Here is a 13,189-nt window from a genome sequence, read left to right on the forward strand (position 1 = left end):
ATTTTTTCTATTTATCTCAAATAAAATTTAATATATCATTTTACATTGTAATGTAATTTATCATAATTTAAATTTATGGTGATTATATATGATGGAGTAGGTCTTCTTCAACGAGATTTAACCTACAAAATAGTGTAAATGGTTGATCGGACGGTAGTTGTCTGATTAGCTCTCCAATCCTTAATTCAGTATTGAGTTTAATGGAGTATTAATTGTAATTAACTTGTGCGTTGGGGTGTACAAAATTTACATAACCCACCCAAACCAACCATGTGAAACAAACCCAAACCACTATATTCATTTTAATCATAAACCATTGGGTTATTGAAATTCTATAACCCAACTACAAGAGTTTCTTGGTTTATTTGGGTTTGTTTGGGTTATATATTATTTAAAGTGCATATGCATTTGTTGATTGATTCACCAAGTTTTTTCAAAAATAATTTTTTTTTAATATTTTTTTTCTGGAAATAAATATTTTTGGAACAATGTTCTTTTTAAAAAAGAAAAATTCTGGGAAAATTATTTTAAAAAAAATATATATTTTTTTAAATTTTTATATCAAAATATTTTTTTTTCTGAAAAAAAAAGATTATTTAAAAAAAAATAATCTTTTTCCTGAAAATATATTTTTTTATTTTTTAAAAAAAAAATCAGAGTGAAATTTAGGTTTTAAATTGTTTATCTAAAGTGATAAAAAGCAAAGAAAAGTAAGTTAAATAACCCATATAACCCATGTTGGTTTTAAATAACTAAACTAACATAACCCAAATTATTTGGGTTATAACCCAATCAAACTGAATTTGAACACCCCTACTTGTGCGTACAGGCAATACCATAATCCCTTATATAGTGATGAGAGAAAACCTGATAGAACTCTAATAGGAAAGTGATTCCTTAGCAAGTTAAATATAAATTAAAAAAAATTAATATTTAACGTGTAATACCCCAAAATAATTAATTATCTAATTGGACCACGTGTCTAGTTTAGACTCGCCAGAGTGGCAATATCAGAAGAATTTCTAAAAATATAAAGTAAATAAGTTTTAAGTAGGTCGGTTTTGAGAAATTAGTTATAAGAAAATTAAAGTTATATTTCAATTCTAAAGTTAGAATTGGAATTAAAAGGGAAAATGTCCAAAATAAGGTATAGGGACAAAAGTGGTAATTTAGCCACTTTGTGTCAAAAATAAAAATATTGGATTTTGACGGGAAAGTGTTAATATCGAGATTTGTATTATTTATCGGATATAAATAATACGTATAAGCTATAATAAAAGAGTTTATCGATTTAGCTATGGACTAAATCGTATAAAAGAAAAGTTTAAAGGATGAATGATAAGAATCAAAAAGAACAATGACTCAAGTGAGCTTTTAGCCAAATCATATATAATTAAGGAATTATGAATGAAGGAAGCAGAGAGAACCATCGAGAGAAATAGTGAGATATCCACCGATCGATTCGTTTCGCCGCTGTTTCTCCGTTCGACGTCCGATTCGAACGATTCAAGCGGCGATTTCTTCATAATTGAAAGCTCTATTATATCCGGCCATTAAATTAAGGTAAGAGGTCGGGTTTTGGCATGAAAATAATGAGTTTGTTGGCTGTTTTGGTTAGGATTAAGTTTAGATTGAAATTTGACGTTTTTGAGTTTATTATGGCGTTTTTGAAGAAACCGAGATATGGGTATTGACTAGGGAAGTGTTTAGCATGTCGGAATGGGGGTAAAACCCCGGAAATCGACTTTCGGGGAGCTGTGCACGTGGTGCACGACCGTGCACCACGGTCGCACGAACGTGTACTGGAAGTACACGAACGTGCACCTAGCATGGTGCACGAACGTGTACTGGAAGTACACGAACGTGCACCAGTAAGGTGCACGAATGTGCACTTGGTTGCACGAACGTGTACCCACCGTAGGGCACGCCCGTGTACCCTGATTCGCCTCCACCCGTATGCAAACTGTAATTGACCTAGGTGTTTGACGTTTTGAGTAATTTGACTCTAAAGGACGGGTTTCGGACTTTGAGAATCATTAATCTCGAAATTAGCTCGACGTTTTAGATAAATAATAATAATGGAAAACGTCAAGGACGTTAAGCGATTCTCAATTATGAGAAATAGTATTCGCTAAGTCGTTTATACGACTAAAATTTTTGAATACGTAAATAAGTATAAAATGAAACTAAATCCTAAAACTTAAAGGTATTATACGTATAAGAATGCAAGAATCACGTCTAACTATTAACGATTTATCAGACGTGTCAGCGAGTAGTGGAGTCAGTAGAAGCGGACTAGCGAGAGCGTACTATCAGATCGATCATATCATTTCTTGGATTGCGGTCACTATGAGTTGTACTTTTACTTTCATGTATTATATATTAAAATTATTTTATGAAAATATATATATTGTTTTCACGCATCGCATTATATACAATTGATTGAATGTTATATGTTTATTTAATTTCTATATACGAGAACTAGTATGCGATCCGAAGAAACTAGCTACCTATTGGGTGTCAATAGGCTGTGTGATCACCAGTATCGAGTCAGTCTAGTATGTTTGCATTGAGAAATGACTTGACACAACTGGGAGCTGATGATGATTATGAAATTTACGATTGGGTATATGAATTGATACGAGTGAGTACTCGGCTACGGTGTAGTCTGGAGTCCCCGTATCTAGTGGCTGGGCCACCAGCGAGTTGGACTCGCGATTGATATTTACGATTGGGTTGAATGATAATGACTATTCGAGAAATGTGTCGCATGCTATGATATTAGTTTCATACGGATCAAATACATGTTTAGATGTTTTATATTAATATTTTCTTGAGATGCGATGCTATATTACTATATTAATACTGTTAGTAAATGTCAACTCACTCAGTATTTCCCCAAATACTGACCCCTCACCTTTGATGTCTTTCAGGTGCTTAGATTGTGGACTTAGCTAGAGGCCAAATTTTGAAGTCCAGAAGTCAGCTGTATATGTTAGTTTCTGACTTCTGTGAATGCTGCAGTAGTGGTCCTTCGTCGATAGTATAGTAGCCTAGACATCAGTTCATTTTGATTGTATATATTAACTGTTGTTATTGTTTTATATGCATTTTGGTAGGCTACGTGTTTAGTATATGATCCACGGCCCCAGATGTCGGTGAGATGTTTAAAACACTAACTGATGTATATAGTACCGCGAGGCCAGTTCGTACAGGGTACGGTAACTAGAGCCCGCGAGGTTTTGAAACAGTTAGTGTAAATGTATGATTATATGTTATATATGTATATTTGCTTCCGTTGTTTGATATTGTTTGTTTATATTATATTTGCGAAAAATTAATTGTGATTTTAGTCTTGCTACGGGTTCCGGAGCTAACACTCCCGTTCCCTAGCGCCGGTTGCGGCTCAATATTTTGGGTCGTGACATAACGTGTACCCTTTTTAGGGATGAGTGATAGGAGTAAAATTACTCCTATATTTCGAGTCGTTTCTACGCATCTTTAATCGCTTTTATCGTATTATTCATACATTATTTAGTATTTTTATGCTTTATGGTGTGTGTTAGTGTTTCAAGGATTATTTAGTGATTATGGAGCGTTTTGAGCAATAAAGAGTATAAATCGTGGATTAGATCGAAGTCGTGAAGTTTGGGAATGAAGAAAGCACATTTGCACACATGAAAATCTGACCCCGACGTATTCATTGACAATTTTGGAGCAGTTAAAGACTTCAAAGGACTTTATGTTCTTCATAAAAAATAAAGTAGACATCCTAAGTTTTCCAGCGGTTCAAGAACCGACTCATTTGGAGTTTTCTACATCGAGTTATGAAGTTTTGAAGTTAGCAGTTGTGCAGCTGGAATTGGGTCTCGAACGAGAATTTAAGGTCTCGAACGAGACCTTTGAATTTTGCTCACAGAGAGTTTTTTTCGAACGAGAAAAGCATCGAAACTTCAAATTAAGTCATGTCTCGAACGAGACATGCATTTTCTCGAACGAGACATGAGAAAAAGGGCTGAATCAGTGTTCGAATTGGATTCTTCTCCTATTTCAACTTCAACGCAACTCCTAATCCAATTCCGACTTGTATTTGGAGTTATTTTATTATTCATGGACTACCTCTACTATATAAAGGCATTGTAATAGCATTAGTTAGAAATCAATAAATAGATTAGACATTAGATTACATTAGTTATAATTTAGTATTTATCAAATAGCTTTTAGTTTAGTTTTTTCCAGCAGTTTATAAGTAGTTTATAATTAGTTTCTGCAAGACGATTGTTGAAGATTTCAAGCTTAATCAAGACGATTCTTTCCGAAATTGACAACTCCGGTATTTATTGTTTAATTATGCTTTCTTCTTCATCATCCTTCTTGTTTTGTTTCAGTTTTATTATGAGTAACTAAAACCCTTGTTCGAGGGTTGATATGAACTTATGAATTGGTAATTACTTGGATTGGATGGATTAGTGTTAATTCGTGTCTTAATTATTAATCTTATTGCTTGGATTAAATTAGCTACTTAGTTCATGAGTTTGTGTTTAGTTAACTAATTGAGAGATTGTTAATTAAATAGACATAGATAATTAAGAACTTAGAGGAAAACGCCGTGAGAGCGGGTTGGAATTTAGGTAGTCGTTGAGTTTGCTTCATAATTACAATTTAGTTATTTAATTCAGTTTTAATATCGTGAGAGCGAGTTAATAATTGATTAGCTAATTAGGTTGTGATTTTATTTGAATCTTTGAGGCTTGAGAGAGCGGGATTCGGTGCTTTAGAATAGCTCGATTCGCGATAAAATCACTAAGAAATCCTATTCCATAATTTTATTTATTTGGGACTATCAATCCTTGAGCTTTTTAATCTTATTGTTTTAAATTATATTTTATTATTTGTTTTCAGTTTATATTAGTTTAATTAAATTACAAAACCCTATTGATTTTTCTAGCTAGCCGATTAAAGAATATTTGAAATTAGTGATTAAGTCCATTGTCTCTGTGGGATCGATACTTGGTCTTCCAAGTTATATTACTTGCGCGATATCGTACACTTGCGATTATTTGCCAACAAGTTTTTGGCGCCGTTGCCGGGGACAATTGCGTATTTAATAAATTAAGAGTATTATATTCTTGATTGTGTTAACCTTTATTTTCTATTTTTTTTTTGTATTTGTCCGATTTTACGTGGGGTGTTCTTGTTTTTGGGTGTGCAGGAAATTTGATATTTGTTGGTTTATCCTCAATTTGTTTTTGGTGTACCTATTTTGGAAAGAGTAATGGCATGGAATCAAAATTATATGCAGTACCAAAATTTTCAGTATAACTGTGAAATTTGTGGGGATTTTGGTCATACTCGAGCTGACTGTCATGTACTCTATCCAGATTGGAATGGACATGCCAACTATATGGGTGATCAATGGCAAGCTAGTGAAACTTATGGTTGGAACGATACTTGGGAGAACTTCAATGAAAATTTGAACTTTAATTCAAGTTATCACCCACATCAAAACGAATGGGATTTCAATTCCAACTTTGATAATGAACCACAACAATCACCGGATTTTCAGCAAAATTGGAATGTGGATGAAGGAAGCAAGATTGACGAATTCATTGAGGAGATGAGAACCGGTTTCCAAAATCAAGCCGCGGTCAACCACCGTCTTGAGACGCAAATTTCTCAATTGGCTATTTTGATTCAAAATATAGCTCAAGATGGTCTACCATCTACAACAGAATCAAATCTAAAAGAGCAAGTAAAAGTAATTGAGCTTCGAAGCGGAAAATCACTTGACAATCCATATGTTACGAAGGTGGTTCAAGTTGACGATGTGCCGATCAATAGTGAGGATGAGATAGCTGAAATTCCATATGTCAATGCCTTAGTTGGACATCATCCAACAAAGGTACATGTAGAGGTCGAAAAAGAACAGTGTGAGGATGGTGAACTTGAAACTCCGATTTTCCACCCAATTACAACATCCATGAGCTTAAATAATGAAAGTGGAGAGCAATTTGGTATTACGGTACTCTACGAGGAATTTAACAAAGCCTTTGATTTCAAAGATCCATTCTTAGAAGAGTTTGATTCCAAGTATGATGGAAATAATACTAAATATATGAATATGCTTCATACTCCTCATATTTCCTACTATAGAGTACAAGCATACTCTATATCATCCGAGTTTTATTTAAAGGAGCCAACAAGAAAAAAAGGGAGAAGATGCTACTAAGACGGCTTCCTCATGTTAGGTTTTATTTTTAGCAACCTTACGCGAAGAGTCTAGCTTTAGACTCTAACTAAAGCGCACTTGGGAGGCAATCCCAAGAGGTATTATTTTGCTTTCATCTTACACTCATGTTTTTCAATTTTTTTATTTCATTACACTGAGGACATTGCATGAAATAGTGTGAGGATGGAGGAAAAACATATCGTTTAGTTAGGATTTTTATTTATTTATTATTGTTTGTTTATTTATGTTTTCTTAGGTTTAGTTTGTGTTTGTTTTTATTATTATTGTTTTTCTTGTGTTTTTGTGTTTTAGTAGATAGTATTAGGGTGTTTTAGGATATTCGTAGTTTTTTACAATGCCTTGTATCGCTTTAAATCTTTGTCTTTCAATTATGAAAAAAAAGTGTTAGTTGATTTGGTGTTATCTTTTAAATTTGTCAATTTTAGATTTTTCCAAATCAATGAATGTATAAACGCGACTTCTTAATTCGACAATTGATAAGCGATGCTTGCTTAATGACTTAATAATTCGTTGAAATAATCCGATGAAATAAGGGTGAATTCAAAATTTAGACTTGTTCAAATCGTTGAAACATAATTGAATAACTTGATGCGGATTCATGACATGTCGATTGTTTATTTGTATAGTCGTTTTTAAACTTTTGGCATAAGTAGCTTAATTTATGTAGGAATTGAGTTTATGGCATAACACTACACACTTTTGAGAGTTTTGAGCTTAATTTCCTTGTTGTGAGTGTTGATTTCGTGTTTTATTCCTAGAACTTGCTCGGTGTCCGTTTAAAGTTACACGATTGAGTTTTCAACAATTAGATGATTATGGCAATTAGGTATAACCTTTCTTTTAGACCACTAAATAGACTACCCTTTATCCCTTAGATTACACCAATTTGAGCCTTAAGCCTTTTTATTGTTTTTACCATATTTTACCCTTTTACCGTTCTATGTTTTACCTCTTTTGTTTACCTTATCGACTTTATATATTATTTGTTATGACTATGATGAATATAGGTGATTAATAACTCAAGATTAGTGAAAAGAGAAAGTGAACTACATTGTGCTTAAAAGATAAAGTTACGCCTTGAAAAAAAAGAAAAAAAAAAGAGATAGAAATTTGCAAGCAAAAGCTTCAAAAAGAAGAAAAAAATTCTGAGATTGCAAAAAAGCAATGAGTAAAGCGTAATTCAAAAAGAAAAGAAAGTTATAAGTTCATATAAACGCAAAAGCGGAGTTAGATCGACCTAGAAGTTAATAGTAGTAATAAATAGTTTATTAAGTTGATAATTAGCCTTTGTTTTATCCTTTTTACCTACCCTTTACCTTAACCACGTTACAACCCCAATAAAGACCATATGATTTTTGTTGATTACCGAATCAAGTAGCGGAGTCCGGGACTATGAGCAAGCTTATGGTGAGTATTCATGTTTTCAAGTGTGAGTTTTTCTTTTGATTATATATACCCTAAACACTTGTTATTATATTGATGCCATTAGCTCGGATTCTACTAAATTGTGCTATGATTTGCTTAAGTGGAAAAAAATTGATTATTTTCCATGTCCCGCAAGTGATAGTGAAGCTTGAAGTGTGATTCAATTTGACCTTGTACTAATGAGTTAGTAACCGTTGTTATATTGAATTATGTCATAAAATTATTATTGTTATTTGATTTCATCATTATTTAGTTGTCGGTTTTAGAAGGTTGTTTTTCATATTATTCATAGGGTCGGGGATTTCTATTATTGATTTATTGTTAAGATTGTGCCAAGTTTTCTAACATATTTTGTAGAGTAAGATTTATTTCTTGCTTGAGGACAAGCAAAGGGTAAGTGTGAGGATGTTTGATAGGAGTAAAATTACTCCTATATTTCGAGTCGTTTCTACGCATCTTTAATCGCTTTTATCGTATTATTCATACATTATTTAGTATTTTTATGCTTTATGGTGTGTGTTAGTGTTTCAAGGATTATTTAGTGATTATGGAGCGTTTTGAGCAATAAAGAGTATAAATCGTGGATTAGATCGAAGTCGTGAAGTTTGGGAATGAAGAAAGCACATTTGCACACATGAAAATCTGACCCCGACGCATTCATTGACAATTTTGGAGCAGTTAAAGACTTCAAAGGACTTTATGTTCTTCATAAGAAATAAAGTAGACATCCTAAGCTTTCCAGCGGTTCAAGAACCGACTCATTTGGAGTTTTCTACATCGAGTTATGAAGTTTTGAAGTTAGCAGTTGTGCAGCTGGAATTGGGTCTCGAACGAGAATTTAAGGTCTCGAACGAGACCTTTGAAGGTTTGATATTGTTTGTTTATATTATATTTGCGAAAAATTAATTATGATTTTAGTCTTGCTACGGGTTCCGGAGCTAACACTCCCGTTCCCTAGCGCCGGTTGCGGCTCAATATTTTGGGTCGTGACATAACGTGTACCCTTTTTAGGGATGAGCCCTATTTAGGGATAAATATTATTCAGGGATGAGCCCTATTTAGGGATAAATATTATTCAGGGATGAGTTCTAAGAGCATCTACAACCGAAAAATATAAGATGGTGTGAAATTCACATTATCTTAGATTTTTTTACAGTGTTTTTACTCCAAGCCATTATCCTATTTTTCACATAAAAAGAATATTCTCTATATTTTCTTTTTTATATTTAATACTACTAGTTTCGCATTACGTGCTACGCACGTGGCTCGTAACATGACCCCGGATCAATTTATATATACACTTTTTTTTAATTTTTCATTACTGATTTTAACTGATAGTATGTGAATATTAATCAATTATTCCGTAGATCTTTAAAAATCTTATTTTATAAAAGTAAGTTGAAATCTGTAAAAGTATTTATATTAATTGAATAAAATAAATTTAATTTGAATGAAAATATAAAAATTTTATTTTGTTAATAATTTAGTAAAAGATGTGTAACAAAATTCAAATTAGGCTTATCCTCTGAAAAACCCTCCACCTTTTAGCCCCAATTCTTTTGCACCCTCACGTTGTAAAACTTCAATTTTACCTAAATTTCCACCTTTCGTCTTTCAATTACACCCTTAAAGTATTAAATTGACCTCTTTTCACAGGAAAAAGTTCAAATCGATACTTTATATTTCAACAAATATTTTAAATAGTACCCAACATTAAAATTTCAACAATAAAACCATCTTCCCTAAAATTTCAAAAGTTAATAAATTTCACATTAAATATAAATCAATTAAAAATATCATTAAATAATTTAAAAAATTACTTTTAAAATATAAAATTAATTTTAAATCGGACCATATTTTCCCACTTTTACTCCGTAAAATTAATTTAATTTTATATTATTTTAAATTTAAATCTAATTAAAAAAATTATTTATCCTTCGATTTTAAACCGAAACAAAATATCTTTTAATTTTTTTTTAAAAAAGCCACCACCAACCGACTGTCGGAAAAATTTCCGGCGGTGGGTGTTCTTCTCAAGGAAGAACAGCCCTGGGTTGTTCTTCTTTGAGAAGAACAGCCTCCATGGGCTGTTCTTCCTAAGGAGGAAGAACAGCCAATGACAGTTGTTCTTCCTTGGCTGCTCTGAACAGCCCAGATCTGGATTGTTCTCCATTGAGGAATACCCGATTTTTTTTAAATTGTTGATTATTTATCAAAAAATTTAATTTAACTAATTTTGCGGAACCAAAAACGGTAAGATTGAATGAATGTGGATGTGAAATTTATTGATTTTTGAATTTTTTTTTAAAAAAGATGGTTTTATTGTTGAAATTTTAATATTGGGTACTGTTTAGAATATTTGTTGAAATATAAAGTATTGGTCTAAATTTTTTCCTATAAAAAGAGTCAATTTAATACCTTGAGGATGCAATTGAAAGACGAAAGGTGTAAATTTTGGCAAAATTGAAAATTTTACGACGTGAGAGTGCAAACAAATTAGGGCTAAAAGGTGGAGGGTTTTTCAGAGGATTAGCCTTCAAATTATAATATTCTTTAGCAGTTTTAGAATGGACAAAAACAATAAGGATGGACAAAAATATATCTAAAGTGACAAATAAAGGATAAGTGAATTTGGAAAGTGATATTTTATTTGAAAATTCCCGTAACTTGAAACCATTACTCCTTTTATAGGGTAAATAAAAACCAAATATCACGTTAGAAAAATAAAAAATAAATAAGATTGATCACTTTTCTTAAAATAGTCTATTTGTAATATTATTTTGGAGTATACCTAATTACATTAAGAATCCTAATTTAAGTTGTTGTTTTATTTTGGAGTCTTAATTTCGATTTATTACTATTTGATGTAGATGAATAATTTACTTTAAGGTTTTTCTAACGCAGTGTCACAACTTTACATTATTTTTAAAGGGAGTCATAGTATAGAAAAGATAGAATTTCGATAGTATAGAATAGATAGAATAGCTAGAGTTTTGGTTGTTTTTAAATTAAATAAGATTTTATTAATATATTTTAACTATTATTTAGGAAATCTTTAATATAGGCATGATAGAGTTTGGGTGGATTCAAAAATATTTTACTGAATTATTATTAAGGTCATTACCGTAAAAGTGTCTGTCCCCCATTCTTACTTTTATATATAGTATAGATTAAATTTAAACATTTACCACTTTACTCCTATATGTATATTTTTTAACATATATATCCTCATTTATTAATATATTTTAACATTAATTATTTAATATGAAATTAATAAAATATTATATTATTTACAATTTAATTTTTAATTTATTAAAATTTATTAGGTTTATTTAATTTATATTTATTAAAAAACTATTTGGACCAAATTATTAAAAATATGACTATTAATTAATGACACGATGGATTAAAATGAATATTCTGAAAGCTAACGATGTAAATTATAATCAGAAATAAAACTATAATTAACTAAGAGATAGATTTGCATGAATAGTGCAAACATATTTGAAGGTATTTACAACATAAACACAAAAATAGGGTTGTGTTTTGGTATGAGTTGGAGTGGTGAATAATGAAGTTTTAATAATATGATAGTAGTGGTTGGATTGGTGTAAATAGGGTTACCTTCTTGAATATGAATTTAATTTCAAATAGAAGAATATCTTTATTTCATCTAGAAAATTACGGTCTCCTAAAATCTTCCTTTATTATCGCCGTAGTACCTAGCTTATGATTCCAAATCTGAGAATGAGATTCGTGTCTGGATCTTAGTTGTCTTTAGTGCCGAATTCTAAGAGATTCGGTTTGTGTCTTAGGCAAATCCCTTGTAGGAGAGTTTTTGTAGCACAATGGAAAGATAACCTTCTTTCTCCTGCGGGTCGGTTGGTTTTAATTAAATTAGTCCTTACAAGCTTACTTGTATATTCTATGTGTAATTTTACAATTCCAACTTTTGTTATAGTTTCTTTAGAAAGCTATATACGTATGTTTCTTTGGTCTGGATCAGTTTCAGGTAGGAATTTGCAAAGTTGATTGGGCTACAGTTTGTCTTCCTATTCGTTTTGATGGTTTAAACATTCCGTCACATCACCTTAAAAATCAGAGTTTGATGTTGAAATGGGTTTGGAGATTGATTTCATGTGGTAAGCAGTCATTGTGGTTCTTAGTGATTCGGGAGAGCTGCAATTTAAACTCATGGCATGATCTTGTTTGTGCGAATATAGGTAATTTATCGGCAATGTGGAGGAGAATTCGTAAGATTTGTGTTAACAATCCTGTTATTTGGAATTTTTTTCGTAGCAATGTTCATTTTAAGGTTGGGAATGGTGAGGATATTGTGTTTTGGAAGGATTTGCGGTTTCAGGGTCAATCTTTTCCCTTAAATGTTACTCACGCTCATTTGTTTGAGGTGTCATTAAACCAAGAAGATTGTTTGCCTGATATAGCTGATGAAGATGGCTTCTTATCGAGTTTTTTTTATAGAAGAGGAGACTTCGAATCGGTGAAACAGTCAGCTAGGATAATCTCCGGACTCAGTTTACCCAAACCCGTATTCATCAGCAAAGACTTGATCTTCCAATTTGGCGTGATCGTGATGTCCATTACAGTAGCGTGAGTTTCTGTAGGCCAAAGCTTGACAGTTTTACTATGCGCAACAGATTTATGAGCAGTCTATGGAAACAGAAAATTCCTCCGCGTGAACAGTTTTTTATTTGGCTTTTGCATAAGGAACGTATCACTTCAAATTGGTTTCTTTTCCAGCGAGGTTTAGTGTCCTATGAGCAGCAGTTTTGTGGTTTTTGCACCGAGAAGGAATTGGGGGTTCATATTATTTTGCATTGCATGAATGCATGGGTTTTTTTGGTGTAGCTTGCTTGATTGTATTCAGATTACGGGCTGGTCCGCTCCTCCGAGTATTTAATGTTTCTATCTTGAACAGAGTTTTTTCGCTAAAGCTAAATACAGAAAGTTGTGGGGTACTATTTGTTTTTTTTGGTGTTTGAGAACTTTGAAAAGAAAGAAATAAACGTGTTTTCAAGGATACTAACACGAACTATAGAGATTTACCTTTTATTTTGTGTATATAAGGGTGTGATTCACTACAAGTATCACAATCCTACTTTTTCGTATAGTGGCATTTATGTCTTTAGGAGTTTAGATTTTATTTTCCAGTTTTAGTTCTGCTGGATTTTTGTAGCTCCTTTTTCGCCGGTCACTCCTTGTGGTTGTGTTAATTTATTGATCATTTACCAAAAATGTATGAGACTTGAAACTTGGTTTCTTATTAATTTTAATAATATTGATCTAGGACCCGCTAGAGTTAAGTTTCCATCAATACATATAAAAAATAAGAAACAAACATAAATAGCGGTTTAAAGGTTTTCTAAAAGACGTAATGTCTTAAAAATCTATGACTTTTTAACCCTTTTTCAATCCTACCTTGACGTTGAAAACTGGTCAATTTTACATATTTCACATTTTATCGTTTCAATTATACCAATTTTTTTTAATTTT

The sequence above is a fragment of the Mercurialis annua genome, linkage group LG1-X (genome assembly GCF_937616625.2).
Source record: "Mercurialis annua linkage group LG1-X, ddMerAnnu1.2, whole genome shotgun sequence".
Taxonomy (NCBI): domain Eukaryota; kingdom Viridiplantae; phylum Streptophyta; class Magnoliopsida; order Malpighiales; family Euphorbiaceae; genus Mercurialis; species Mercurialis annua.